We start from the raw sequence: 25,681 nt of genomic DNA on the forward strand, positions 1-25,681 counted from the left end.
CTACACTGTCCAAACACCACTGCACTGCCATAAACCGTAAAACTCCAGCCCCAGCACGGCCCCCTACACTGCGCGAACACCATTGCACTGCCCTAAACCATAAAACACCAGCCCCAGCACAACTCCTCATACTGCCCAAACACCACTGCACTGCCCTAAACCCTAAAACACCACACCCAGCACGACCCCCTACACTGCCCAAAAACCCCTGCACTGCCCTAAACCCTAAAACTCCACCCCCAGCATGACCACTACACTTTCTGAACACCACTGCACTGCCCTAAACCCTGAAACACCACACCCAGCATGACCACCTACACTGCCCAAATACCACTACACTGCCCTAAACCCTGAAACACCACCCCCAGCAATACCCAATGAACTGCCCGAACACCACTGCCCTAAACCTAAAACACCATCCCCAGCAAGACCCCCTACACTGCTCGAACAACCCTGCACTGCCGTAAACCCTGAAACACCACTCCCAGCAAGACCCCCTACACTGCCCGAACACCACTGCCCTAATCCCTGAAACACCATCCCTAGCAAGACGCCCTACACTGCCCGAAAACCACTGCACTGCCCTAAACCCTGAAACACCACTCCCTGCACGACCCCCAACTCTGCCCGAACACCACTGCACTGCCCTAAACCCTGAAACAAAACCCCCCTGCACGACCCCCTACACTGCCCTAACACCACTGCACTGCCCTAAACACTGAAACACCACCCTCAGCAAGACCCCCTACACTGCCTGAACACCACGGCCCTAAACCCTGAAACACCACCCCCAGCAAGACCCCCTACACTGCCTAAACACCACTGCACTGCCCTAAACCCTGAAACACCATCCCTTGCATGACCCCTACACTGCCCGAACACCACTACACTGCCCTAAACCCCAAAACACCACCCCCAGCACAACCCCTACACTGCCCGAACACCACTGTTCATCCCTAAAACCTTAAGACACCACCCGCACATCCCCCTACACTGCCCGAACACCACTGCTCTGCCCTAAATCCTTAAAACATCACCCCCGCACATCCCCCTACACTGCCCGAACACCACTGCTCTGCCCTAAACCCTAAAACACCAGCCCCAGCATGACCCCCCACACTGCCCGAATACCACTGCACTGCCCTAAATCCTGAAACACCACCCCCAGTACGAACCCCTACACTGCCTGAACACCACTGCACTGCCCTCAACCCTGAAACACCATCCCCAGCATGACCCCATACACTGCCCGAACACCACTTCTCTGCCCTAAACCCTGAAACACCACCTCCAGTACGTCACCGTACACTGCCCGAACACCACTGCTCTGCCCTAAACTCTGAAACAGCAGCACCAGCACGATACCCTATGCTGCCCAAACACCACTGCTCTGCACTAAAACCCTGAAACATCACCCCCAGCACGACCCCCTATGCTGCCCAAACACCACTGCACTGCCCTAAACCCTGAAACACCAGCCTCAGCACGACCCCTACACTGCCCAAACACCACTGCACTGCCTTAAACCCTGAAAAACCAGCCCCAGCACCACCCCTTACGCTGCCCTAACATCAGTGCACTGCCCTAAACCCTGAAACAGCACCCCCAGCATGACCTCCTACACTGCCCGAACACCACTGCACTGCCATAAACCCTGAAACTTGCCCCCAGCGCGACCCCCTACACTGCCCGAACACCACTGCTCTGCCCTAAACCCTAAAACACCAGTCCCAGCACCACCCCCTATGCTGCCCGAACACCAGTGCACTGCCCTAAACCCTGAAACACCACCTCCAGCACGACTCCCCACACTGCCCGAACACCACTGCACTGCCCTAAACCGTGAAACACCACCCCCAGAATGACCCCTACATTCCCAGAACACCACTTCACTGCCCTAAACCCTGAAACACCAGCCCCAGCACGACCCCCTACTCTGCCCGAACACCTCTGCACTGCCCTAAACCCTGAAACACCACCCCCCAGCATGACCCCCTACACTGCACGATCTCCACTGCACTGCCCTAAACCCTGAAACACCACCCCCAGCACGACCCCCTACTCTGCCCGAACATCACTGCACTGCCCTAAATCCTGAAACACCCACCCTGCACAGCCCCCTACACTGCCCGAACACCACTGCACTGCCCTAAACCCTGAAACACCACCCCAGCAAGACCCATTACACTGCCCGAACATCACTGCACTGCCCTATACCCTGAAACACCACCCCAGAATGACCCCCTACACTGCCTGAACACCACTGCCCTAAACCCTGAAAAACCACCCCAGCAAGACCCCCTACACTGCCCGAACACCACTGCACTGCCCAAAACCCTGACACACCACCCCCAGCAAGACCTCATACACTGCCCAAATACCACTGCTCTCAACCCTGAAACACCACCCCAGCAAGACCCCCTACACTGCCCAAACACCACTGCACTGCCCTAAACCCTGAAACACCCCCCCAGCAAGACCTCCTACACTGCCCGAACACCACTGCTCTAAACCCTGAAACACCACCCCAGCAAGACCTCCTACACTGCCCGAACACCACTGCACTGCCCTAAACCCTGAAACACTACCCCCTGCATGACCCCCTACACTGCCCGAACACCACTGCACTGCCCTAAACCCTGAAACACCACCCCCTGCACGACCCCCTACACTTCCTAAAAACGACTGCACTGCCCTAAACCCTGAAACACCACCCCCAGCACGACCCCTTCACTGCCCGAACACCACTGCACTGCCCTAAACCCTGAAACACTAACCCCTAGCACGACCCCTGCACTGCCTGAACACCACAGCACTGCCCTTTACCCTGAAATACAACCCCCAGCACGACCCCGTACAATGCCCGAACACCACTGCACTGCCCTAAAACCTGAAACACCACCCCCCGCACGACCCCCTGCACTGCCTGAACACCACTGCACTGCCCTAAACCCTGAAACACCAGCTCCAGCATGACCCCCTACACTGCCCGAACACCACTGCACTGCCCTACACCCTGAAACACCAGTCCCAGCACGACCCCCTGCACTGTCCGAACACCACTGCACTGCCCTAAACCCTGAAACACCACCCTCTGCACGAAACCCCTACCCTGCCAGAACACCACTGCAATGCCCTAAACCCTGAAACACCACCCCCTACATGACCATCTACACTGCCCAAACACCACTGCACTGCCCTAAACCCTGAAACACCACCCCAGCACGACCCCCTACACTTCCCGAACACCACTTCTCTGTCCTAAACCCTGAAACACCACCTTCACTACTCCGCCCTACACTGCCCGAACACCACTGCTCTGCCCTAAACCCTGAAACAGCAGAACCAGCACGACACCCTACGCTGCCCAAACACAACTGCTCTGCCCTAAAACCCTGGAACACCACCCCACCACGACCCCCTATGCTGCCCAAATACTACTGCACTGCCCTAAACCCTGAAACACCAGCTTCAGCATGACCCCCTTCGCTGTCCAAACACAACTGCACTCCCCTAAACCCTTAAATACCAGCACCAGCACCACCCCCTACGCTGCCCGAACAGCAGTGCACTGCCCTAAACCCTGAAACACCACCCCCAGCACAACCCCCTACACTGCCCGAACACCACTGTACTGCCTTTAACCTTGAAACACCACCCCAGCACGACCCCTACACTGCCCGAACACCACTGCTCTGCCCTAAACCCTAAACACCACCCCCTAAAATGCCCGAACAGCAGTGCTCTGCCCTAAACCCTGAAACACCACCCCCAGCATGACCCCCCACACTGCCCATCACAACACTGCACTGCCCTAAACCCTGAAACACCACCCCCAGAACGACCCCCTACACTCCCCAAACACCACTTCACTGCCCTAAACCCTGAAACACCACCCCCAGCACGACCACCTACTCTGCTGACACCACTGCACTGCCTCAAACCCTGAAACACCACCCCCAGCACGACCCCCTACACTGCCCGATCTCCACTGCACTGCCCTAAACCCTGAAACACCACCTCCATCACGACCCCCTACTCTGCCCAAACATCACTGCACTGCCTTAAACCCTGAAACACCACCCCCCTGCACAACACCCTACACTGCCCGAACACCACTGCACTGCCCTAAACCCTGAAACACCACCCCAGCAAGACCCATTTCACTGCCCGAACATCACTGCACTGCCCTAAACCCTGAAACACCACCCCCAGAATGACCCCCTACACTGCCCGAACACCCCTGCCCTAAACCCTAAAAAAACACCCCCAGCAAGACCCCCTACACTGCCCGAACACCACTGCACTACCCTAAACTCTGAAACACCACCCCCCAGCACGACCCCCTACATTGCACGATCTCCACTGCTCTGCCCTAAACCGTGAAACAGCAACACCAGCACGATACCCTATGCTGCCCAAACACCACTGCACTGCCCTAAACCCTGAAACACCACCCCCATCACGACCCCCTACTCTGCCCGAACATCACCGCACTGCCCTAAACCCTGAAACACCACCCCCTGCACAACCCCCTACACTGCCCGAACACCACTGCACTGCCCTAAACCCTGAAACACCATCCCAGCAAGACCCCCTACACTACCCAAACACCACTGCACTGCCCTAAACCCTGAAACACCACCCCCAGCAAGACCTCCTACACTGCTCGATCTCCACTGCACTGCTCTAAACCCTGAAACACCACACCAGAAAGATCCCCTACTCTGCCCGAACATCACTGCACTGCCCTAAACCCTGAAACACCACCCCCCTGCACAACACCCTACACTGCCCGAACACCACTGCACTGCCTTAAACCCTGAAACACCACCCCAGCAAGACCCATTTCACTGCCCGAACATCACTGCACTGCCCTAAACCCTGAAACACCACCCCCAGAATGACCCCCTACACTGCCCGAACACCACTGCCCTAAACCCTAAAAAACCACCCCCAGCAAGACACCCTACACTGCCCGAAGACCACTGCACTACCCTAAACTCTGAAACACCAACCCCCAGCACGACCCCCTACATTGCACGATCTCCACTGCACTGCCCTAAACCCTGAAACACCACCCCATCACGACCCCTACTCTGCCCGAACATTACTGCACTGCCCTAAACCCTAAAACACCTCCCCCAGCATGACCCCCTACACTACCCGAACACCACTGCACTGCCCTAAACCGTGAAACACCACCCCAGCACGACACCCTACACTTCCCGAACACCACTGCACTGCCCCAAATCCTGAAACACCACCCCCAGCACAACCCCATACACTGCCCGAACACCACTTCTCTGCCCTGTGGAAATATGGATTTTTCTGATCAGTTATGTCCCCTATCTTGGACCCCAACGGTTTCATGTATAAATCACAAGTACATGTATGTTCCCTCCAGTTCCAGTTATGAAGACACAAACTCATGTGCGTCCACCGTCAACATGTCCTCTTTCAGATCCGCCATGAATAGGCTGGATATTCCATTCCTAAGTATGAAAGGCCACCGGCTTTATATGGTTCACTTATGCCATTCTACAGTCCAGGCAAGTAGGCCCTGATTCTGTCATCAAGCTTTTCTTGCTTTCTACCTCTGAAACTCCAGTCTGAGCCTGCATCTGTGACCATGAACTTTGTCTCATTCCCTGCGCGGCTCACGATGCCTGACATCAGCCTGTTGCCTGCCAAGAAACTGTATTTCACCTTCGAAATTATCTGCTCCGCTCCCTGCCCAATGCATTCCTGTCTAGTAGTTTAAGTAAACATTCTTCCAGCTACCGAGCAAAGGCCCGGCTTCTCTGTCTTTATGCAAGTAATTCATAGCCTTATTATTATGGAAGACTTCTGCCCTCGCATCTAGTGTAGACACTTAGACGCTTGTACACACACTAACAGTCAGTATAGTCAGTATAGAATAAGATTCTACTCTAAGAGACCTCTCTTTTGGATAACATAGTTCTTTAAACATAGGATGTTAGATATGATTTGGGATTAGGTTGACTTGACCCTCCAGACATCTGTCGCCACATGTAGAGCTAAATGTCAAGTCCCCTTCACCCCCTAGCTGCACGTCAATCACACGTCATGCTGCTGCGCGCGCATTTCTGCCAAGTATTTCTGCTGACATTGCGAAATTCTTTCATGGAACCACCCTATTATGACATCACACCTGATGACGTTCTTTAGTCACACCCAGTTACACCTACTTTTGCTACGTATGTATGTTTTATCTACACTATCAATTGTTACGCCTCTTGCATTTGCTTCACTGTAATGCCTATTGTATAAAAGTGATTAATTATCAATAATGTATGTACTTCACTTCCTGAACCTTCGTGGTGATGGAACTTGGAGCAACCGATTCGAATCGTCCATTGGAATAAAGCCCATTCCGAACCTCTAATACCACGGATTCTGCCTCTTATTTATTGAGCTATTTTTATTATGTTTCTGTATCAAATTAAGTCCCGGTAATTAAATTATTTACCACATGAATGGCGCCCGAACAGGGACACTTTCTCATCTCACGCGCCGGCGGTGCGTTGCAGGCCCGGTCTCCTGCCACAGCTGGACGGACAACAACGCGTACCAGCAGGATTTCCTGTATCTCCCTCCGGTTAAGCGGGGGCGACTGAGGCTGCGATCAACACCCAGACGAGGCGGTGAGAAGTGCGAAGTATCCCGACCAGAGCCTAGCTGAGAGAGCAAGATCCGAGGTATACAGAGGCCCACCAGGTTTCCGAAGCTCAGAAGTGTCCGAAGTTGTCGAGTCGAGTCCAGTCCGGTCCAGTTCAGTTCAGTTCCGTTCCGAGGCCTTCCGTTCCGAGCTACCCGGTGAGTACCATTACTGGGGAGGCGTTCTGACGTGCACATAGGTTGTGCCGGTCAAGACGGGTTTGGGTACACAAATCCGGTCTGCACTGTTTTAGCAGTGTATCTGTACTGTTTAGCAGTATATCTAGTATATCAAGTATATAAATTCAGAATAATTCAGTTAATGCCGAGTATTATGTTTAGTGATTAAGTTTCCTTAGATCGTCATCATCATCGTTGCTCAGTTAAATGTTAAATGTTAAATGTTTTTTAAGACGTTCTGCATATTGTGGTGTGAATGACTGTTCATTATCGTGTTTATTGTATTAAGTTTGTTCAAGATCAAGTATCAGACCAGTTCTCAATATGCCGCTCTTTTCGAAATTAAGACAGTTCACAACTAGAAAAGGGGTACTCGAAGAAGCTGTTCCTATTCCTCCTAGGGACACTCCAGGGTACTTCATGTATCATAAGCACGGCTTAGACGCTATACTATTTCTTGATTTGTGGGTAGACTACACCAAGGAATTACCAGAAAGTCAGAGGTGGCCCGCAGCTGGGACCTGGGATGCAGAGTGCATCATGAAAGTAGAGGAAGAGTTATGGAAAAGGAAAGCCAGACAGTCACAGAAAGACGCCGTTGAGTTATGGCGCAAAGAATCTCATAGACGTACAGAAAAAGCACTCCGACAGGAAGAGAAAAATAAAGAGAATTCAAATAAAGTCCGAGAAAATCTATTAATTGAAGAAGGTACACGAGTGAAATCAGAACAAGTAGACAGACAAAGAAATGCCCTTATGAAGGGTATGTATCCCCTTCTGGCCGAGGGATTACCTAAGGCTACTCCGGGGATACCAAAAGACTTGCCACCCCCATTATTTCCAATAAAAGTACATCCTAAGGGGCATCCTAGAACCGCAGAAGATGTTTTTCTTTCCTCATATTTAAATGACGCAGCTCCCGAGTATGCTAACCCCGCCCCACATAGACCGTCGGCCGGGGAGGTTCAACGCCAAGATCCTGTATCTGTATCTCTACAACAACAAATCCTGACACAAGTTCCGGCAAGCACACCTGTTTCCACATCTGTTCCTACAGCTACTTCTATAGCTGTGTCCACACCTATAGTTGCTGTATCGCGTTCTACGAATCCTTTCACGCCCGATACCCCAGACGGGGCTACGGGAGGTGCTACCAACATTTTTTCTACGCCACCCAGAGTAAATAAACTTACCTTTCAAGAGTCAGCACATCCACGTACCCCCAAACTCATAAATGCCCGCACGCTTAAGGAACTTCTTATAGATTGTAGATATGACCCTGTGCCCGGCAAAGAGGACGAAATGATCATGGCATCATTACGTATCAGACGAGCCGCGGTGTATTTAGGGAAGCTACCAGGAATGACTATGCATCTAGATAATATATATCATTTTGTCCAAACAGGGCGAGATTCTGAATGTATTAACAGAGCTATGGAATACCAGAAAGTGGAGATACAGGGGGAACTGTTACGTTTCCTCATAAATTGTGTGATCAGAAATCAAGACCGACCGGGGGTAGACCCGGAAACAATGGAAACTCTTACCAGATGGAGCCAGAATATATCAGAAGGGAGACATGATAGGCAAAAATGTATAATAGCCATGTGCAGAAAGATCCGTAAAGAAATAGAACGCCTACACGAAGAGAGATTAGCGGTAGACCAGTTTGAACAAAACGAGGAGGAGGAAGGATCAGGACTGTCCACAGGACAGTCAGAAACCATAGCCTATGTAGGTAGAGGAAGATCTTGTAATAGTACTAGATGTTTTACTGACCCGATACGTCCGATATGTCCAGATAATAACAGGAATTTCCAAACACCTATAATAAATATGAGGTCCCCCGAGCATTCGTTCCAAGCCGCTGACAAATTACTGCGAGAACGAAGGGGTTATCATTTACTCGATTCTATGGATGAACAAGAATTAGCCAGGTCAGCCGTTCATTGGGTTGACAGTCCCAGAAAATATGGTGATGATACAGTAGCACACACATTTTTGAACCTCACCCCAGATGAACAGCGTTTAGCTGGGATTTATATGATTCAACAACTTCTTATACTATATAAAAGCCAACATTCAGATCCTGGTCCCTTACCTGATATATTGACTGAATTACTCACGAATAGATGGAGAGGTTCAGGTACTAAGCTAATTAAAGAAATACTAGAATCAAGAAAGCAGTACATTCTTTTTGTATGCCCAGAACATGTCTTACTGCCCATCAAGGAAAGACCGATGTATTACATGGACAGACAGAATCCTTTACGAGAAGTACACCCAATAAAGGGCGAGGACAATCAGTTTAAACGTGTATTTGTATATACGCCCATATCGAAAATAGAATTGTTAGAAATGAAGAAAGTGGTACCCAGTCATGACAAAGACCCAGCGGGTTTCCACCGAGAAATTAAAGACATGTTACTCATGGGAGAGTATACCTATCCCGACATTATGACAATATTAAAGGTATTAATGCCTGCTGGCATTTATGAAAAACTCAAGGAAAAAGAGTGGGAGGTGGGAGACCAAAAGATAGACTGGACAGCATTAGAAAATGAAGAAAAGGCCCGAGGTCCAGGTTCGGGGCTTGGGGACAAAACTAAAGCACTACCAGGTTTACTAGTACAGGTACTGCCACGTTTATTAACTTGAAAAAGGAAGACTGGGGTGCAATCTCAGCCTGTAAACAAAAGCAAGATGAAGACACTAGTGATTTCTATGCCCGATTTGAAAAATGTTTTGGTATAAATAGTGGCATAAAAGCAAGTAGCGAATCATACCCACATCTGTTTGTGACAAAATTAGTTGAAAATTCCTTGCCCCAAGTGAAGAATAGAGTATTAAAATTCGAGAGTACCTGGCAAGGTAATACCCCATCACAAATGTTACAAATGTTACAGTACCATTACAATAGAATTAGAGAGGAACAAGAACATGAACAAAGACGCATGAAAGACACGAAAATGAAAATGCTAGTCTCTCAGACAGTTCCAGCTGAAGGACATAAAAAGGGTACGACACATTCCGGTGAGTCAGCAGGACCTGTAAAAGGGACATGCAACTATTGTAAACAGCCAGGACATTACATACACGATTGCCCAGTCCTGAAGCGTAATATCGCCACAGGTAAAACACAGGAAAGACCACGGCCACCTAGACAGGATCAGAATGAACAAGGAGCCCCGCAGCATGCACAGTCCATGCCAGCTCCACAACAGTCTATACAGTTTGTGCCAGCTGCACCAGCGCTGCCGGTTGCTGCCACACAAACCACGACACGACAGCTGTACCAGACCGCACAGTATGACTATCCTGATTATCAACGATATGCATGAACCAGCCTAGAGAGGGAAGTTGACTTACCCCTTATCGAGGTCCCTGTAGACCAAGAAGGACCTTATGTACATAGTGAATTATTAGGCCAAGATAGAAAATTTTTACTTGATACAGGGGCAAGTCGAACAACAATAAAACACAGTGAAGTTCCAGGGGCACCCCTCTCAGGCTCACAGAATATTTCCCTTGGTTTTTCAGGAAAACCTATTGTTAATGAAGTATCACAGCCTCTTCCACTTACGATAGGACCTTTGACCAGAACTACAGATTTATTGCTTACTAAATCATGTCCAGAAAACTTGTTAGGTATAAAAACACTGAAAGCTCTAGGAGCTATAATATGTTGTTCTCCGGAAGGAGTAAGATTGTTTTTACGTGATTTCAAAGGTCACTATGTGTCTCGAGACATGGATCCCCGACTGCAGACTTTACCTACACATTTATGGGCACAAGGCCCTACTGATGTTGGTTGCATGAATATTACACCATATCGAGTTACACTAAGGGCAGGAGTGGTATTACCACGAATGCGACAATACAAGTTACCACCAGATGCTGTAGTGGCTTTACTACAAATCATTGACGAGCTCATTGCCCAAGGAGTGGTTGTGGAAACAGACTCCAATGTATGTAATTCCCCGATAATTCCGATTCTTAAACGAACAGATCCAAAGGCCCCGCCAGTATATCGATTGGTTATTGATCTGCGCGAATTGAACAAATGCATTGTGCCACAATTCCCTGTGGTCCCAGATATCTCGTCATTACTGACAGCTATTGATTCTGAAGCAACATTCTTTACTGTAATTGATCTCAAGAATGCCTTTTTCAGCGTCCCAATAGATCCGGAAAGCCAATACTTGTTCGGATTTAGTTTAAATGGACGTAGCTTTAAATTCACACGCGCACCTCAAGGATTTACAGAAAGCCCCAGCATCTATAGCCAAGCACTGAAACGAGAACTCGACAGTATCCACATGCCAGTAAACACTGCCCTGCTTCAATATGTCGATGATCTGCTGATCACCGCTAGAAGCGAACCTGAATGTGAGAAAGCATCACTGACAGTTTTACAATTTCTAGCCGAAAAAGGGCACAAGGTGTCCCCTTCTAAGCTGCAATTCTGTGTCCAGCGAGTTGTTTATCTTGGACACTCGCTGTCCAAGGAGGGAAGGCAGCTTACACCCGACCGCATTCAGTTAATAGCTAACATGCCAATACCCAAGACACAAAAGGAGGTGCGGGCTTTTATAGGCCTCACTTCATATTGTAGGCAGTGGATCCCTCAGTATGCATTTCTAGCAAAACCACTCATTCAATTGACAACACAGGAGGCAGCCACATCGACTGTTCTCCCTTGGACTCAGGAACATGCACAAGCTTTTGAAAGCCTAAAGAAAGCCTTATGCCAAGCACCGGTTTTAGCAACACCATGTTACAATAAACAGTTTACACTCTTTGTTACAGAACGCGAAGGTACTGCCTTGTCAGTACTCACACAGGAACAGGCAGGATCCCACAAACCATGTGCTTATTTTTCTAGTACATTAGATCCCGTAGCTCAGGCTTTGCCTGCATGCCTGAAATCAGTGGCAGCAACAGCTTTAGCAATCAGACAAAGCGATGCCATAGTGTTAGGACATCCATTGACAGTTCAAGTACCACATGCAGTAGAGGTTCTTGTGAATCGAATGCAAACACAACATTTGACTATAGCGCGACTTACAGGGTATGAATTAACATTGTTTCAGCCACATATAGAAATCAGACGTTGTAACACATTGAATCCTGCCACACTTTTACCCGTAATCGGAACAGACCCACTAGCTCATGATTGTATTGATGTTATTACAATCACAACGAAACCCAGACAAGACTTGACAGACGTCCCATTGTCAGACCCAGACTTAACGTTGTATGTAGATGGTTCATGTATGAGAACAAGTACAGGAGAGTTAGTGGCCGCTTACGCAGTCACAACAGACACTGAAATCATTGAAACAAACTGCATAAATACCTTGTCCGCTCAAGCAGCAGAGCTTGTCGCTCTGACACAAGCCTGTATTCAAGCCACAAATAAAAGAGTCAACATATACACTGATTCACGTTATGCATTCGGAGTTGTACATGACTTCGGCGTGCTGTGGCGAGAGAGAGGTTATTTAACTTCTCACGGTGCCCACATTCAGCACGGACCCCTCATTCATGCCTTATTAGATGCAATACATCTACCCACTGCAATATCAATTATGAAATGTAAAGCTCATACGAAAGTTACTGATATCATTTCTCAAGGCAATGATCTAGCTGACAGAACAGCTAAACAGACTGCTCAAACTCAAACATCCGACATGACAAAGACAATAGTCCCGACGCCAACACATTGTATGACGGTTAAGGATCCCACTCTTGATGTAATTGACATACAGACACATGCTACTCCAGACGAAATAAAGAAATGGACTGAATTAGGAGGGATCCAAACGGATCAAGGATGGATGACGAAGGAAAAATCTGTGTGGTTCCTTCCTGATTCAATGGTCCAAGTTATAATTAACACTATACATAGTCCAGCGCATCTAGGAGAAAAAGCTATGCTAGACAGCATTCAACACATTTGGTTCAACAAACATTTACGAGCAGCAGCCAAACAAAAAGTTCGTACCTGTATGATCTGTTGTCAGTTCAACCCAGGAAAAAGCATTCCCGTAGAACAGGGTGGATTTCAGCCTCCTGATCACCCTTTTGAAGTCCTCCAGATGGATTATATCCAGATGGAACGATGTCGAGGATTCAAATATGTTCTCGTAGTTGTCTGTGCTCTTTCCCGTTGGACAGAGGCATACCCGGTTTCAGATTACACTGCCCCGACTACTGCCAAACAGTTAGTTCGAGAATTCTTCCCACGATACGGTTTACCACGTGTTGTCTACTCAGATAACGGCCAGCCGTTCTCATCCGAACTAATGAAACACGTTTCACTTTTGTTAGGTTATCAGTGGAAGTTTCACTGTGTCCGACACCCCGAGGCAGCAGGTCTCGTGGAAAGACATAATCAGACCCTGAAAATCAGATTGTCCAAAATATGCAGAGAGAAAGGTGTCGACTGGGTAGTAGCGTTACCAGTTGCACTCTTTTACATGAGAATGGTAGCACACTCTCGAACAGGGCTATCCCCGTATGAGGTGATCTTTGGCAGACCACCAAATATGTGGGGGACGCCTATACCACGTAAAATAACTGATATTGACTGTAATATGCTGACAGATTATTTGGCTTCCTTGATGTCTGCACTACAATCTTGTCGTTCACAGGTAGCTGCAGCTTTTCCTGACAACACTGAGGTGAAACCCCATGACGTAGTTCCGGGGGACCTGGTCTTGGTGAGGAACTTTGATCGAAAGACTCAGCTGGATCCTAGGTGGAGGTCGCCGCAACTGGTCTTGCTCACCACAAGGACAGCCGTGAAGATCGAAGGCAGGAAAGGCTGGGTACATTCAAGTCATATCAAGAAATTTCATGGACTACCATCGGATGTAAATACCACACCTCGTGTGTCTTCACCCATTGACTCAAAACTTCCTTTGGTTGAATCTAGTAATCACGAACAATATAAACTAAAACTCAGGTCTAACCAGTCAGGCAATTTGATTGTTTAAGTCCTCTCCAAGGTGAAGCGGTTGAATTTGTCTCTGACATGTATCCCTTAGACCTGAATAGAGAAAACACCCGAAAAATGCTGAAACGACATGCGTACTGTAAATCACTGCATAGTCATTGCACAGTGACGTTATTAATTTTGTTTTTCTTAAGTCTTTTAATAATTACTGCAAGTATATTGTTGCACATATATTATCCTATTTCTAGACATGTTTATAATGTTACTGCTGAACATTCTTTTAGTGAATTACCTCCGCTTGAGTTGTCTTATAGATTTGCGCTGCGCAATAATACGTTTATTAGTATGTTACATCATTCCCATCAGGTTAGCAATGCTACAAATTGTTGGATATGTGGCCGACTCCCTCCCTATCAGAATTATAAAGGAATTCTACCTCTTTTTCCATACCCATTCACACACAACGGCTCCTGTGGAGCATGGTTTAGTTTAATTAATTCCCTAGATTCGAATTCTGCAGTTTATCAAGATAACTGGGTATGGGGAAATTTAAACTTAGTTTTACTTAAAGTCTGCTACCCTAACAAGGAGGGACTTCCCAAGAGAACAGGAACTGATCTAGAAAATGAAGTTTATGGATTAGGTAATTTTACGCCTAATCTTATGATCATAAATATCAAATCCGAAGCTACTCCAATTTTGCCCGCCATGTCAGTATTTCCAGTAAAAGGTGAATTATGTGTAAGAAAGAATGGTTCCATACATATGGGCCATAGTAGATGCACCACTGTAATAGAATTCAGTGATCAAGGCAAGTCGACATTTAGAGCTTCCCGCCATTCCTATTTTATATGTGGTCAGACGGCATATGTACGTTTGCCTCTAGATTGGGATGGTACCTGCTACATTGGATTCCTTTTGCCACCTGTTTTCCTAGCTCCTCCCGATTATCACAGAAATACTCATTTAGTACACAATAGAGAAAGGAGAGATCTCCCAATAGTCGATTACACTGAAACAGCATGGGAAAAATACACAGATTTCAATAAAGGTCTCTTTCCCTATATAGGTACCGTTACTAATAGTAAGTTGATACGTAGATTAACTAGAACCCTTGAAGCAGTAGTGAACGAAACTATTTCCGCCTTAGGCAATTTAACAGAAGAACAGTCTGCTATGCGGATTGTTGTGCTTCAAAATCGTCTTGTCCTTGACGTCATCCTGGCCGATAGGGGCGGAGCTTGTAGGGTCATCGGATCAAGTTGTTGCATTTTCATACCAGAAAATTCGCCATCTGTATATAAAGCCATAACTCGCCTTCATAAGATTGTAAGCCAGATACACCAGAATCCAGGCACCTGGACTTGGTCCGGTTGGTTTTGGAGTGTATTATCTACCTTTGGATGGAAGGTCCTATCCTTCCTAGGTATTGGCTTTCTCATACTATTCAGTTGCTGTCTATGCCTACAATGTGGACCAGCGATTTGTGGTCTGTGTGCCACATCGTGTATTCCATCACCAAGATTTCGTTCGTCCCAGAAGAAAAAAGAAGAACAAATGATGCTATATGAACAGATCAATGGATTGATGAAGATTGATATCTCTTGACGGGCAAGTAGGGGACAAGGAGGGAATGTGGAAATATGGATTTTTCTGATCAGTTATGTCCCCTATCTTGGACCCCAACGGTTTCATGTATAAATCACAAGTACATGTATGTTCCCTCCAGTTCCAGTTATGAAGACGCAAACTCATGTGCGTCCACCGTCAACATGTCCTCTTTCAGATCCGCCATGAATAGGCTGGATATTCCATTCCTAAGTATGAAAGGCCACCGGCTTTATATGGTTCACTTATGCCATTCTACAGTCCAGGCAAGTAGGCCCTGATTCTGTCATCAAGCTTTTCTTGCTTTCTACCTCTGAAACTCCAGTCTGAGCCTGCATCTGTGACCATGAACTTTGTCTCATTCCCTGCGCGGCTCACGATGCCTGACATCAGCCTGTTGCCTGCCAAGAAACTGTATTTCACCTTCGAAATTATCTGCTCCGCTCCCTGCCCAATGCATTCCTGTCTAGTAGTTTAAGTAAACATTCTTCCAGCTACCGAGCAAAGGCCCGGCTTCTCTGTCTTTATGCAAGTAATTCATAGCCTTATTATTATGGAAGACTTCTGCCCTCGCATCTAGTGTAGACACTTAGACGCTTGTACACGCACTAACAGTCAGTATAGTGTCAGAGTCTCCCCCCCAAGGCTTACCTTCTGCTTGGTGGGTTGTTCCTGCAGGGACGAAAATGAACTACCACCCCGTTCCCCGCCTTGCCCTAGTCGAGGTTCGGGCACCGTCTAGGATAAGGGGGTACCTGGGGTAGAAGCCAGAAAGGCGCAAGTCTAGAAGGCACTGGACCCCACGCTGTGAAGGAGAGAAGGGAACACGGTTAACGTCCTGCCCCGTTTCTTCTTCTGCCTCCTTCGTGTCGTGCCCCGTCTAAGCAACCCTGTTTTACCTGGTACGGGGTGTAGGGAGCCCGGCCTCCGCTTCCTGTTCTGGTTGGGAGTGGCCGCTGGATAGAGGGCGGCTCCACGGACCAAGAAACCAGAAGAGCGAAACCAGCGCTCCTGCGCAACTAATAGCGTACTCCAGCTTGTTGGAACATAACACGAACCAAAATCAAGGAAACCAAAACCAGCGCTCCTGCGCAAATAATAAACGTGCTCAATCCTGTGGGGTCAGAGTACGTGCAAAAATAAAGTAAACAAAACCAGCGCTCCTGCGCAAATAATAAACGCGGGTATCTTCCCCGCACACCTTCCATGGTGTAGTGGCGAGCAAAGAGTGTAGGGTCGTGACGGCAGAACCCGCCGTCTTTCTTGCCAAGAATCGCCTGTAGTCAAAGAACAGTACCTGTGCCGTAGGGGTTCCGCAGCAGCGTCCCTTCTTCGGCGGATGGTGTCTTCTCCGGAGTGGCGTCTCTCCGTCTGTGGCGATGACGAGAATTCAAAGCGGGTCTTCGCCGGAGTTCCCGGCTTTCATGCGTGAGCAACCGGAAGTGAGTATTTCGACCTTCCGTGTTGTCCCACATGTGCTAGACCGCTAACCTCCTTCCTCGAGGAGCGGGCAGCTCGCAGAATCATGACAATAGTCAGTATAGAATAAGATTCTACTCTAAGAGACCTCTCTTTTGGATAACATAGTTCTTTAAACATAGGATGTTAGATATGATTTGGGATTAGGTTGACTTGACCCTCCAGACATCTGTCGCCACATGTAGAGCTAAATGTCAAGTCCCCTTCACCCCCTAGCTGCACGTCAATCACACGTCATGCTGCTGCGCGCGCATTTCTGCCAAGTATTTCTGCTGACATTGCGAAATTCTTTCATGGAACCACCCTATTATGACATCACACCTGATGACGTTCTTTAGTCACACCCAGTTACACCTACTTTTGCTACGTATGTATGTTTTATCTACACTATCAATTGTTACGCCTCTTGCATTTGCTTCACTGTAATGCCTATTGTATAAAAGTGATTAATTATCAATAATGTATGTACTTCACTTCCTGAACCTTCGTGGTGATGGAACTTGGAGCAACCGATTCGAATCGTCCATTGGAATAAAGCCCATTCCGAACCTCTAATACCACGGATTCTGCCTCTTATTTATTGAGCTATTTTTATTATGTTTCTGTATCAAATTAAGTCCCGGTAATTAAATTATTTACCACAGCCCTAAACCCTGAAACACCACCTCCACTACGTCGCCCTACACCGCCCGAACACCACCGCTCTGCCCTAAACCCTGAAACAGCAAAACCAGCACAACACCCTATGCTGCCCAAACACCACTGCTCTGCCCTAAAACCCTGAAACACCACCCCCACCACGACCCCCTATGCTGCCCAAACACTACTGCACTGCCCTAAACCCTGAAACACCAGCCTCAGCACGACCCCCTACACTGCCCGAACACCACTGCACTGCCATAAACCTTGAAACACCACACCAGCACGACCCCCTACACTGCCCAAACACCACTGCTCTGCCCTAAACCCTAAACACCACCCCCTATGCTGCCCGAACAGCAGTGCACTGCCCTAAACCCTGAAACATCACCCCCAGCACGACCCCCCACACTGCCTGTCACACCACTGCACTGCCCTAAACCCTGAAACACCACCCCCAGAATAACCCCCTACACTCCCCAAACACCACTTCACTGCCCTAAACCCTATAACACCACCCCCAGCACGACCACCTACTCTGCCCGAACACCACTGCACTGCCTTAAACCCTGAAACACCGCCCCCAGCACGACCCCCTACACTGCCCGATCTCTACTGCACTGCCCTAAACCCTGAAACACCACCCCCATCACGACCCCCTACTCTGCCCAAACATCACCGCACTGCCCTAAACCCTGAAACACCACTCCCCTGCACAACCCCCTACACTGCCCAAACACCACTGCACTGCCCTAAACCCTGAAACACCACCCCAGCAAGACCCCCTACACTACCCGAACACCACTGCACTGCCCTAAACCCTGAAACACCACCCCCAGCAAGACCTCCTACACTGCCCGAACACCACTGCTCTAAACCCTGAAACACCACCCCAGAAAGCCCCCCTACACTGCCCGAACACCACTGCACTGCCCTAAACCCTTAAACACCCCCCCCAGCATGTCCTCCTACACTGCCCAAACACCACTTCTCTAAACCCTGAAAAACCACCCCCAGCAAGACCCCCTACACTACCCGAACACCACTGCACTGCCCTACACCCGGAAACACCACCCCCTGCACGACCCCCTACACAGCCCGAACACCACTGCACTGCCCTAAATCCTGAAACACCAGCCCCAGCACAACCCTCTACACTGCCCGAACACCACTGCCCTAAACCCTGAAAAACCACCCCCAGCAAGACCCCCTACACTACCTGAACACTACTGCACTGCCCTAAACCCTGAAACACCACCCCCAGCGAGATCTCCTACACTGCCCGAACACTACTGCTCTAAACCCTGAAACACCACCCCAGCAAGACCCCCTACACTGCCCGAACACCACTGCACTGCCCTAAACCCTGAAACAACCCCCCAGCAAGTCCTCCTACACTGCCCAAACACCATTGCTCTAAACCCTGAAACACCACCCCAGCAAGACCTCCTACACTGCCCGAACACTACTGCATTGCCCTAAACCCTGAAACACTACCCCTGCACGACCCCCTACACTGCCCGAACACCACTGCACTGCCCTAAACCCTGAAACACCAGCCCCAGCACGACCCCCTGCACTGCCTGAACACCACTGCACTGCCCTTCACGCTGAAACACCACCCCCAGCACAACCCCCTACAATGCCCAAACACCACTGCACTGCAATAAACCCTGAAACACCACCCCCAGCACGACCCCCTGCACTGCCTGAACACCACTGCACCACCCTAAACCCTGAAACACCAGCCCCAGCATGACCCCCTACACTGCCCGAACATCACTGCACTGCCCTACACCCTGAAACACCAGCCCCAGCATGACCCCCTGCACTGCCCGAACACAACTGCACTGCCCTAAACCCTGAAACACCACCCTCTGCACGGGACCCCTACCCTGCCAGAACACCGCTGCAATGCCCTAAACCCAGAAACACCACCCCCTCCATGACCCCCTACACTTCCCTTACACCACTGCACTGCCCTACACCCTGAAACACCAGCCCCAGCACGACCCCCTGCACTGCCCGAACACCACTGCACTGCCCTAAACCCTGAAACACCACCCACTGCACTGAACCCCTACCCTGCCAGAACACCATTGCAATGCCCTAAACCCAGAAACACCACCCCGTGCACTACCCTTACACTGCCCGAACACCACTGCACTGCCCTAAACTTTGAAACACCACCCCCTGCACGACCCCCTACACTGCCCGAACACCACTGCACTGTCCTAAACTCTGAAACCCCCCCAGCAAACCCCCTACACTGCCCAAACACCACTGCACTGCCCTAAACCCTGAAACACCACCCCCAGCATGAACCCCTACACTGCCCGAACACCACTGCACAAACCTAAACCCTAATACACCACCCCCAGCAAGACCCCCTACACTCCCGAACACCTCGGCACTGCCCTAAACCCTAAAACACCTCCCCCAGCACGACCCCCTACACTACCCGAACACCACTGCACTGCCCTAAACCCTAAAACACCACCCCAGCATGCCCTCCTACACTACCCAAACATGACTGTACTGCCGTAAACCCTAAAACACCACCCCCAGCACAACCTCTACACTACCCAAACACCACTGCACTACCCTAAACCCTGAAACACCACCCCAGCAAGACCCCCTACACTACCCGAACACCACTGCACTGCCCTAAACCCTGAAACACCACCCCCAGCAAGACCTCCTACACTGCCCGAACACCACTGCTCTAAACCCTGAAACACCACCCCAGAAAGCCCCCCTACACTGCCCGAACACCACTGCACTGCCCTAAACCCTTAAACACCCCCCCAGCATGTCCTCCTACACTGCCCAAACACCACTTCTCTAAACCCTGAAAAACCACCCCCAGCAAGACCCCCTACACTACCCGAACACCACTGCACTGCCCTACACCCGGAAACACCACCCCCTGCACGACCCCCTACACAGCCCGAACACCACTGCACTGCCCTAAATCCTGAAACACCAGCCCCAGCACAACCCTCTACACTGCCCGAACACCACTGCCCTAAACCCTGAAAAACCACCCCCAGCAAGACCCCCTACACTACCTGAACACTACTGCACTGCCCTAAACCCTGAAACACCACCCCCAGCGAGATCTCCTACACTGCCCGAACACTACTGCTCTAAACCCTGAAACACCACCCCAGCAAGACCCCCTACACTGCCCGAACACCACTGCACTGCCCTAAACCCTGAAACAACCCCCCAGCAAGTCCTCCTACACTGCCCAAACACCATTGCTCTAAACCCTGAAACACCACCCCAGCAAGACCTCCTACACTGCCCGAACACTACTGCATTGCCCTAAACCCTGAAACACTACCCCCTGCACGACCCCCTACACTGCCCGAACACCACTGCACTGCCCTAAACCCTGAAACACCAGCCCCAGCACGACCCCCTGCACTGCCTGAACACCACTGCACTGCCCTTCACGCTGAAACACCACCCCCAGCACAACCCCCTACAATGCCCAAACACCACTGCACTGCAATAAACCCTGAAACACCACCCCCAGCACGACCCCCTGCACTGCCTGAACACCACTGCACCACCCTAAACCCTGAAACACCAGCCCCAGCATGACCCCCTACACTGCCCGAACATCACTGCACTGCCCTACACCCTGAAACACCAGCCCCAGCATGACCCCCTGCACTGCCCGAACACAACTGCACTGCCCTAAACCCTGAAACACCACCCTCTGCACGGGACCCCTACCCTGCCAGAACACCGCTGCAATGCCCTAAACCCAGAAACACCACCCCCTCCATGACCCCCTACACTTCCCTTACACCACTGCACTGCCCTACACCCTGAAACACCAGCCCCAGCACGACCCCCTGCACTGCCCGAACACCACTGCACTGCCCTAAACCCTGAAACACCACCCACTGCACTGAACCCCTACCCTGCCAGAACACCATTGCAATGCCCTAAACCCAGAAACACCACCCCGTGCACTACCCCTACACTGCCCGAACACCACTGCACTGCCCTAAACTTTGAAACACCACCCCCTGCACGACCCCCTACACTGCCCGAACACCACTGCACTGTCCTAAACTCTGAAACCCCCCCAGCAAACCCCCTACACTGCCCAAACACCACTGCACTGCCCTAAACCCTGAAACACCACCCCCAGCATGAACCCCTACACTGCCCGAACACCACTGCACAAACCTAAACCCTAATACACCACCCCCAGCAAGACCCCCTACACTCCCGAACACCTCGGCACTGCCCTAAACCCTAAAACACCTCCCCCAGCACGACCCCCTACACTACCCGAACACCACTGCACTGCCCTAAACCCTAAAACACCACCCCAGCATGCCCTCCTACACTACCCAAACATGACTGTACTGCCGTAAACCCTAAAACACCACCCCCAGCACAACCTCTACACTACCCAAACACCACTGCACTACCCTAAACCCTAAATATACCCCCAGCACGACCCCCTACACTACCTAAACACCACTGCAGTACCTTAAACCCTAAATCTACCCCAGCAAGACCCCCTACACTACCCAAACACTACTGCACTACTCTAAAACCTAAATCTACTCTCAGCACGACCCCTACACTACCCAAACACCACTGCACTACCCTAAACCCTAAAACACTACCCCCAGCACAACCCCCTACACTACGCCAACACCACTGCACTACCCTAAACCCTAAAACACTATACCAACATGACCCCCTACACTACCCAAACACCACTGCACTGTCCTAAACCATAAAACACTACCCCCAGCACGACCCCCTACACTACACAAACATCACTGCACTACCTTAAACCCTAAAACACTACCACCAGCACGACCCCCTACACTACACAAACACCACTGCACTACCCTAAACCCTAAATCTCTACCCCCGGCACGAACCCCTACACTACACAAACACCACTGCACTACCCTAAACCCTAGAAAAGTAACCACCACCCCATGCCTATTCCCCCTTACCTCTCACACCTCGTGGTTCCTCTCTCCTCATGGTTCCTGCTTCATGTCGCCTCTGAGGGGTAGTGCACGTCGTTGTGAGGAAACGGAACAGCCTCTCTTTCCTTACAACGATGTGGATCGTCTACATTTTTTTAGAACTCATGGTCATTTACCATACATACCTTTACAACAAAATTCATTGTAAAGGCATGTGTGGTAAATGACCATGCGTTCTAAAAAAATACGTAGTTTGACTTCGCGATGTACAACGCATGCGTGGTAATGCATGCATTGTAATGGAAACGCGAATAAAAAATTTGTTGTAACGGCTGTCTACCGGCCGAAGCTGGTCATTTTTTTGATTAAATTAGAAGGAAGGAATGGATTTTTTTAACCGAAAAGTGCATTCCCGGCTGTTGTATTGTGAAAGTGTCCGCGTGGCCTGGTTTCACTTCCGGTGAGAGATTGGAAGAGTCTGTTTGGATCTAAAGGGGTACTGCTGTGTGACGGGGCCGGCGCGACACGTCATCAGAAAACACAGCTAATGGAAATTGTTGTCCCCGAAGTGTGGAGCAGTGCAATGAGAGGTCAACGAGTGTGCGTCCCACCGCAGTATGACCATACCGCATTACCCATGTTCCGCCTCCAGTGTACGGAAGGTAGAAGCGGCATCCAACGCAGGTCCTCTTGAAGACCATTGTAGCACTAATTCTACATTTTGGAACAAGGGCGATTTAACCTTGTTGTTCCTGCCAGAAACAAAGAGAAGATCCTGTGTCATTCAGTGCCCTCGTTACCTTTTCTGTGGGTAGTGGTGCTTGTCACTTCGCTGCCACGCCGGTGCACACGACTGGGCTCCCCACCTCGTGTGCCATCTGCAGGGCCTCTGCCCTCGGATCACTGGTTTCGGTTTCTGGAGTGGTAACATAAACAGTTTCTCCCAAAGGCCTAGCCTGAACATTTAGGTGAATATCCCCTGCGCCAGCATTCCGCGGAAATTCTTTCCTAGCTCTCCCACATCGACGACGATGTCATAATAGCACGGCTCCGCTCGCGACACCGTACGACATCATAGGAGCTATAAGAGGACCTCGGCGGCGTGTTGACGTCAGATTCACCCATTTTTTCCGTGCCACTGAGGTAAACAGGTGGACCGACACATTTTCACATGTATACATAGTATACTTAATATAAATATATATTTATATATATATTCACTGAAAAAACCATAGGTTTCAGGCACGTTATAGTTAGGAATTAGCATTTAAAAAACCTTAGAAATTCTTTGAAAAAACCATAGGTTTCAGGGGCGTTATAGTTAGCTGGACTTTTCACTCGTACAAAACCATTGAAATTCCCCCGTTATAGTTAGTTCATGTTGGACTTGGCCCTTCTGGCAGGTTCACCCCTGGACTTTTTGGCTTTTTATTGGTGACTTGGTGTGGTGATTTTTTGGTTTCTGCGCACTTTCCCTGTGTCCCAGGGTAAAGTGCGTGCGCACTCTGAGTGCATGTGGTGAGATAGGCCTGCCCTCCCATAGGAATGCATGGGGAATGTATGTGTCCCGAGTAGTTCCTGATGCGTGGGGTGTGCAGGCCCGAGTTTGGTATGTGCGGACTCGTGTGAGTGAATGCTGCGCGATGATGTGTGCGGCGTGCATTTACCTAGTGTGGAAGTGCCACTTCTAGAAGTGGGCACTTCGGTGTGCAGTGTGTCTGGCGTGTGATTGGCTGGAGCTGGCTGGTGAGCCTGGCTCCAGGAGTCTGGTTGGGTCTGCCCCAGTGGTGAGTGTGAGATTAGCATGCTGATGGCTGGGGAGGAGTGCACCTTGGACCTGAATAGGCACACAATGCTGGCTCCGCCCCCTGTGGTGCGACTGACGACCCTAGCCCTGCCAGTGAATAGAGTGAGGGGCTGAGCACATCAAGAGTGCTCCCCAACCAGCTGCAACTGGTTTTCCCCCTCACCCTGAACCCAGAACAAAGGGTTTTAGTGTATAAAAATGGGGCTGTGTCCCCACAGAAACTGTTCTCTGCCAGGATCTTACCTGAGGGGGGCTGCTGCTGCTGCCGCTGGACCAGAGGACCGCCACTTGGACTACCTCCCTGCCTGGAGGCCCAGTGAGCTGGCTCTGGGTCCAGCCTTGCCCCCCACCCCTGCCCTTCTGCATGCAGGGAAGAACATTGCTGGACTTTGGTACTTTCCTGCTCCCCAAAGCACCTGGGAGTGCTTTCATTTGCCTAAGCGCTGGGAGCGCTTTATTTGTGTCCCTCAAGCGCCTGGAAGCGCTTTTAATTGCCTTTTAGCGCTCAGAGCGCTTTATTTCTCAAAACCGGTGCCCACCCGGCGTTTGCCCCGTCCTTGGCGATTCTGAAGTCCCCTGGCAGGTGCCCACCCTGCCAGGGACATTGCTGTGGCTGTAAGCAGGTGCCCACCCCGCGGGATATTGTTTTTATTATCTCGAGGGAGCCCACCCCTCTTACGGCAGGAGAAATCACCGCAGCGGCCCGAGCCGCGGCCAACAGGAAGTCAGGCAAGTCTTGAGGAGACGTGGGCGGGGCTTGGCCCAGCGCGAGGAAGTTCCGTCCGGGAAGCTGAGGGACCCCGAGGGCTGCGTCGATCTCCAGCGGTGCTCCCGGTGTGTAGGGAGCCCCGCAGACACTCCGAGGCCCGCCAAGGAAAGAAGCTAGCAAGTCTTCCCGGGGCCCTCGTGAGCTGAGAGAGTCCCGGTGTCCCAGAGAGGTCGGAGCGTTGTATGCTCCGTGTCCGCCGCCTGCTGAGACCCGGGAGCAGCCGAGAGAACCAGAGACAACGCGGGAGTCCCAGGTGAGTGGGGCTCCACGCGGTGGAAGATTCTGCCCGTTCGGCCCCTCTCCCCCCCCCAGCAGCGCCGCAGGAGCGGACTGCTGCACTGAGGGGGCAGTTCTTTTGGGGGCATTGCTCGGAGTGTTCTCGAGTGCGAGTAGCACTCCAACGCGGGGCCATAATTGATCCTTGAGCCCCTGAGAGGCTCCAACGAAGGGGCCCATTGTTTTGAGAGCCCACGAGGCTCCCACGCTTGCGGGGGCATTATTTGTTAACGAGTCCCCCGAGCGGGACTCCAACGAACGGGGCACCAGTTCCTCCATGGTAGAGCAGCCCCCGATGGCAGCGG

Source organism: Triturus cristatus, chromosome 5_2 (genome assembly GCF_964204655.1).
Source record: "Triturus cristatus chromosome 5_2, aTriCri1.1, whole genome shotgun sequence".
Taxonomy (NCBI): Eukaryota; Metazoa; Chordata; class Amphibia; order Caudata; family Salamandridae; genus Triturus; species Triturus cristatus.